The sequence below is a fragment of the Sinohyriopsis cumingii genome, chromosome 10, assembly GCF_028554795.1.
Source record: "Sinohyriopsis cumingii isolate HCF-2022 chromosome 10, ASM2855479v2, whole genome shotgun sequence".
Classification (NCBI taxonomy): Eukaryota; Metazoa; Mollusca; class Bivalvia; order Unionida; family Unionidae; genus Sinohyriopsis; species Sinohyriopsis cumingii.
The window spans coordinates 99,863,209-99,870,251 of record NC_142970.1 but is presented as its reverse complement, the minus strand read 5'-3'; positions in this window follow the sequence as shown (position 1 = coordinate 99,870,251).

The window sequence follows — 7,043 nt, the reverse complement described above, 5'->3', positions numbered from 1 at the left end:
CTACGAATTGAATCCAACCCGTCTATCATAGATAAAATGTTCTTACTCATTCGCCCTTTTCTGTTCGTTTGTTTGTAGCGTATTGCATGAAGGCTATATAAAACTCAGTTATGTAGTGGTAATGTCACGTACATCACCTACAAGTCCTAATTCTCATACATGGAGTACAGCGTATGACATAGACGCCACGTGTTACATTTGCATCGATATTATAAATCAAGCGACGTTATTCTCGTGGATGTCATGCAGAAGGTCTTAATAGAACGGACAAGACCGTGTTATAATTAGACATTCATTATTCTGATGATGATTTAGCGAGGCAGATTCAACATTTCTTTAGTCCCATGTACTCCTGTTTAGGCCATCGATTGGTCGTTCATGTTAGGTATGGTTAATGCAGATGTCAAGACGAATTATGGGATACTTTGAAAGTGGTTTGTGTGTCAAGAAATCTGTCATGATAGCTGTGTTAATTACTTGTCTAAGTCTCCAAATATTTGCATGATACTTTACAGAATGGGAAATACAAGTACGTAATGTTTGGGTAGAGGTCATTCGCAATGTTAGAATCAAAGTATCCAATATGAGTTTATAACACACATCTGCCCGAGGCAACATTTCAGTCTAAAAATATTTGTTAATGCGATCAATATTTTATATTTTACGTCTTAGCTAGGAATTTGTATCAGTGTTTATGATAATATTGTCTAATGTTATGATCTGTTAAAGACAATAGCTTCTAGGCAATCAGTTAAACGTATTATATAAGCTTCAATGTTCCTTCAATCAACATGTATTACTTGATTGAAGACAAGATGGCTAAGCCCAAACAAAGGGCCGGAGAAAATGTTACACTTGTAATTTAGTGTAAGTAAACAAGGCTTTTAGTGGACCAAAACGGAATGATTTGCAATTAGGGTTGACGTAAGATTATAACATTCTATGAAGTATGTGATTTTGAGAGGCTTCCTCAATAACGGTGTAGATTGAGGAGATCTCTTAAAGTGCAAGCTGTTCGGGTTTATCATACCTTTAATTATCAGCTTTTACAAAATACATTTGAGGAAGTTTTGTGATTTAATATCATACGCTATCTTTTCACATCACTATATTTATGTAAATGTCCGTTATGGTGCTGGTATAAGTTTTATTTTAATCAAAGAATATAACAAAATTCTTATCAGAGTTTTATTTCATTTCACAATCTCACTGTATCGTAATATAACGACAATGACTACTCAAGTCCTAAATGTATTATATCTCTGATATATATATATATATATATATATATATATATATATATATATATATATATATATATATATATATATATATATATATATATATATATATTTATATGCTATTCATTATCAATGATCATACTATTGTATTAATGTAATGTGATCCTTTAATCAATCGTATTTCAAATTGAAAGTAGGCAGATCTTCATCAGACAGGATTGTCATTATAGAATAACTTAAACTGTCAAATAAAGATAGTATATTCTTATGATAAGTGCTTCATATTTCATCTTAATTCAAGAAATCATCATCTTTCGTGATGAACATTAAAGGCGTGTCTCACTGCAGTCGCACAATATGTAAATGGCGGTAGCCTTTCTTCAATACTCTAAATCGAAATCCACTTGTCCTTGCGTTATAAACAAATTATTTGTAAGCAAATGGCATGCAGATTAAATGAATACGTTGACTCCAACAAGAAATCTTTTCAACCAAGGTATGATTTAAACACGGCACTTCACATTGTCGATTTACTTTTTAACACATGTAGAAACGAAAAAGATGGAAAGAATTAGGACCGTTTCAATTTTGATCCAAAAGACCGTCGATTAGGGATAATTTAATAGAGGTAATATTTTAATAATATTGATTTTTCAATGAATGCTTAATTTAATGCGGTAATGATAACAATGGTAGATATAGTAACCACATTCCAAGGAAATTAAACTATGTAGTCACGTATATTGGTATATCTAACAGTTTAAAAGTTTGGCAATATCGGGATTTTAGCCAACACAAATTGCAAGTAGAATGAATATATTTTGTTTCTTACATCATCTGACAAATACAATTGTTTTAAAATTATTCATTTAATGACCATGTCACAACTTTCCGTTTCGAACGACGTGCGTCAAAACGTGTGTGATTAATCTGTTAAAACTTCTCTCATCCAGCATTGCATTTCTAGTAATATTCGAACCCAGCCACGCGTATACAGGTAAATTTACTTTAATGGAAATTTTGAGCAAGCGATTTTATCGAAAACATTGATGTATTTTGAACGAAAGCTCCAATTGCTCAGCTGGAATCTTTAATTGACATTACAAGAGTTAGATTTCAAGATCAAATGCTTTTTAAATATCATCTTTGGAATATTTTATATATGTGAGAATAATCTTGCTCTGAAATTGAAGCCATCATTTAGAATTGGTTCAGATGTATGTTTAGTTTTTCCTGTACAATGTGTGTTTGATTTGATGTAACAAAAATCTCTTTTGCAGAGTTAAAAAAAGAGGTCTCTAAGTGTCCAGTGCATTCCTTGGACAGCTTACGTAGATAGTTAAGGATATTTTAATTCAGCTGATATGTCTGATCTGTCCATAATTAAATCGTCTTTTTATTTCCTTAATAATTTGCTGCGACTACAAACAAATAACGCCAAAATACGCTTCAGAGAAAATCGAGAAGTAAGACTATATTTAAATGTTTTAATTTTTATTTCTTTTTCCTGTCTAAACTTATGTTATTGCTGTATTGGATACCATGCGTAAATTAAAATGTCTCTCACAGCAGAGATCTTAATGTGACCAACTAGAAAACACCTATGGAAAGGTTATCGAGGAAAAGGTAAATATAATAAATGAACGAACCCAAATCGCATCGTAATGTGGTTACTTGATAATCATCGGTATCAACTTTGCTTCTACGAATAGCAAGACCATCGACCGTTACTTACTTTGGTCTGAATATAGTAGGTAGCTGTTTATGCTGCAACCGTACAGGATGGAGGGATCAAATTTTTTGATGTGATAGTAAGCACTAAAAAAGAAATATGACATCTCCTTCAAAAGCTAATCAGATTTGCGGGCCTCTCCATAAAGTGGGTAGAGGTTTTACTTGTTTATGAAATAGAATAACAATAAGAAATCTTCAACAATTATCTATTTGCTGAGAAAAATGTCCTATAGTTTATTATAATAATATTTGCGATGTGTTGCAAAGTATTGCAACACTCCAGTAGTCTCACACACCGGCATCACATAATACAATGCATATATTCTGTATATCTGAAAACTAATTTGCGGCTAAAAAAGATGATACAAATACTCAGTGCTCTCTGCATGCATGTACCTCAATAAACTGGTCATGATACAAATACTCAGTGCTCTCTTCATGCATGTACCTCAATAACCTGGTCATAATACAAATACTCTGTGCTCTCTACATGCATGTACCTCAATAACCTGGTCATAATACAAATACTCTGTGCTCTCTACATGCATGTACCTCAATAACCTGGTCATGATACAAATACTCAGTGCTCTCTGCATGCATGTACCTCAATAACCTGGTCATAATACAAATACTCTGTGCTCTCTACATGCATGTACCTCAATAACCTGATCAATTCCCTTCATTATTATTGGATTTCTCGTCCACCCACTTTGCGACTGTAGGAGTCTCACACACCGACATCACATAATACAATGCATCTGCATTTCTGGAAACTAATTTGCAGCTAAAAACGATTATCATGAATTGGATTTCTTTCATTGTTCGTTTGGAATAAAACGTGAGGTCTTGCTTTATGTCTCTGAGCGTTTGCTGTATGCCAAATATTCCAAAATTTTAAAATATTTTTGAGTTCATTTATATAAATAAATAATGCTAAATACTAAAGAATGCTAATATTAAATAGTCAGCAATCATCTGAAAATTACCTGTCGGAATGGCAGTATGATCATAATTGGGGGATATTCTTGATTGTTTTGTTAATACACATCGTATCATTCGTCTAATCTCAAATATACTATCACGTTGATAAGATTATGCCAGTTTTACATTATATTAATTTCAAAGCATTACCTTTGTGATACGTCACCTTTTACGAAACCCATTCAAACATGTGTTACAGATTATAAACTTTTACTCTTTTGATTTCTTGCGATTTAATGTCACAATATGGTCTGAACGTTTACATCATGACCGATATTACTGTTAAATAAACTTGTTAAGAAATACTTGAATGCAGTTTAAAAACATGTTGTATGAACTTTATAAAAGTAGATAATCACATTAGGGTTCGGCATGAAGTCAAAGACAAACCCGATCTCGGAGTTACGTTACTTTTCTTCTGCTCAGCATTGCCGTGCAGATGACAGGATTTTGTTGTGCCAGCTCCAACACCAACATACAAAATACATATAGCGGTATATCCTAACTACGTATGTGTTGTCATTTCAGGTATCAGGACCTGGATAAAATGTGCAGGGTCAACTTGAACTTATTTTGATGAGCACCATCGTCATCACAGTCGGCGAGGACGACTCTGAAGTAGAAGACAAGACACAACAATTACTATGGATTTCATATGTAGCCCTGTCATCGGCGATTTTCACATTCTGTGTGGCTTCCTTTTGTATTTATTACAAGAGGAGAAAAGAAACATATTACCAATATTTACTAACATCTCCTGAAACAGCCAGCATGTCAGGTATTTCAGACATATCATCGACAAACGAGAGGACAATTTAAAAAATACATGATTTGCACTGTTCGCAGAGGCATATAATACAATTCATAAAGGAATTCTTATTCCTTTAGTTCAAGACAGCATATACCATTGCAACTACTCTCATTATGAAGTGACTCTGCCTTGGCTACCAGAAGTGGACCTACTAAGTCTAACAATAATTCTTTGATTATAAGGCAAGTATTGCAAAAATCATATCTCTCCTGCACTGTATCTCACTTGCAATAGGCATACGACTTTGAGATACCAGTAAAACGTCTTATCAGAAGCACGTTTGTAAATATAAGCATTCAACAAAGACTTGGAAATTAGTCACAGTACAAAAAGGTTAAGACCCATTCTGCTGAACCTGTCTGATTTAATGTTGCGTAGGGGAAAATCAATAATGGTCACAGCCATTTTGTCTTTCAATTATACTACGTCGTTCATCACTCCTTCTCATATTACATCCATCCATTGACGCGGCTATTCAATCTGCAATTACAGATATTGATGTTGTTGTTGTTGTTGTTGTAGGGTTTAACGCCATTTTTCAGCACACGGTAGGCTATACATGGCGGCCAGTATTAATGGTGGAGGAAGAACCCGGGAAAACCCCGGAAAGAACCACCGACCCACGAGAAGCTACTAGCAAGCTTTCTCACATATCCACATTAGCCGAATCCGAGACTCGAACCCACGTAGACAGAGGTGAGATGGCAGTGATCCGTAACGAAGAGCGCTTTAGACCACTCGGCCACTCGGGGCCCCCTACAGATATTGAGGAAATCTTAAATAATCTCAATCTTGTCACGTCAATAACGCTTCAACTCCGTACACAAGTAATGATACGTCCATAATTAGGAAGACAAGGCTTCATTAATTGACACTAATATAATGAAACAAGCAATGCACGATGATCTTCCTGCATGGTGTGCAATTTACAATCTTGAATTATAAACTTGTGAAAACACGTTCATGACACTGTCATTAACTTGTGAAAACACGTTGATGACACTATCATTAACTTGTGAAAACACGTTGATGACACTGTCGTAAACTTGTGAAAACACGTTGATGACACTGTCATGGAATAAATAAATTAATTGTAAATGAAATAGCACAACCTTCAAACTATATAACGTGAGAAGAGTTAGACGTTTTTAACGCCAGAATCAAAAATTAGTTTTAAATTTGGTGTATGTCCTCATTTGGGATTTTGGCAATATTTCTGACAATATTGATCTTATTGTTTGCGAAGCTATCAGTGTATTATTGTCCACAGCACATTATTGAAATGTTGAAAAGGAGATTTTTATATATATATATATATATATATATATATATATATATATATATATATATATATATATATATATATATATATATATATATATATATATATATATATATATAATACTTACTTATCGGTAGTTATGTGTGGAACTATATGATTTATTAGGTAATATGTATCATAAGATCGTTCAAAGCAGTCTGATTTCCACGAGGGCAAACAACATATCAGAAGGTAAGCGAATCTGTGTTTTACTTATGCAGAAGTTAGACTTTCATATCCATGCAACTGACCCACTCTTCTATCAACGTAAGTTTATTTGCAGATTGGCATATATCGGGCAGCGTATAAACGTTTATACCAACTGATTTGTTTTTTAGTTCAGTATGTTTCTCTGTATTGTTACGTTTTATGAAAAAGTTAATAACATTATTAAGGAACAGCAACAATAAAGTAATTACGAACCGGAATATATAGGTTTCAGTTATTTCCTCGCAATGACGCAAATTCGAATAGTCAAGGCAATAATAATAATTGTATAATATGTGTATTTGCATTATATTAAAATTTTGGAAACAAAACAGAAAAGAAACAAGATGGTCCGTTGGGAATATGCCGGGAGAGCATAGGAGAGTTAAAGCTAATTGCAATTATGCAAAAAATGCTGAACGAATTTTAATGTACCTAACGCAAAAAAGTCCAGTTGATAAGCTTCGGCTTTTAAATTTAAAATTTTCCGTTATAATTTTTGACCTATTTTTATATTCTATTTCATATACAGATTATTACTACGTCGGAGGCCGGTGGTTAAACTGACATTAATGTCGTATATGGCGACACAACCATACAACGAAACCATTACCGGTACTTCTAAAGGACATATTCAGTTAATATGGATCCCATATGTAGTCATAGCAACTGCGTGTTTGATTTTCTTGGGCATAAACTTTTGGTGTTACCACCGGAAACACAGGGCAAGATACAGGCGTAAAGCGGA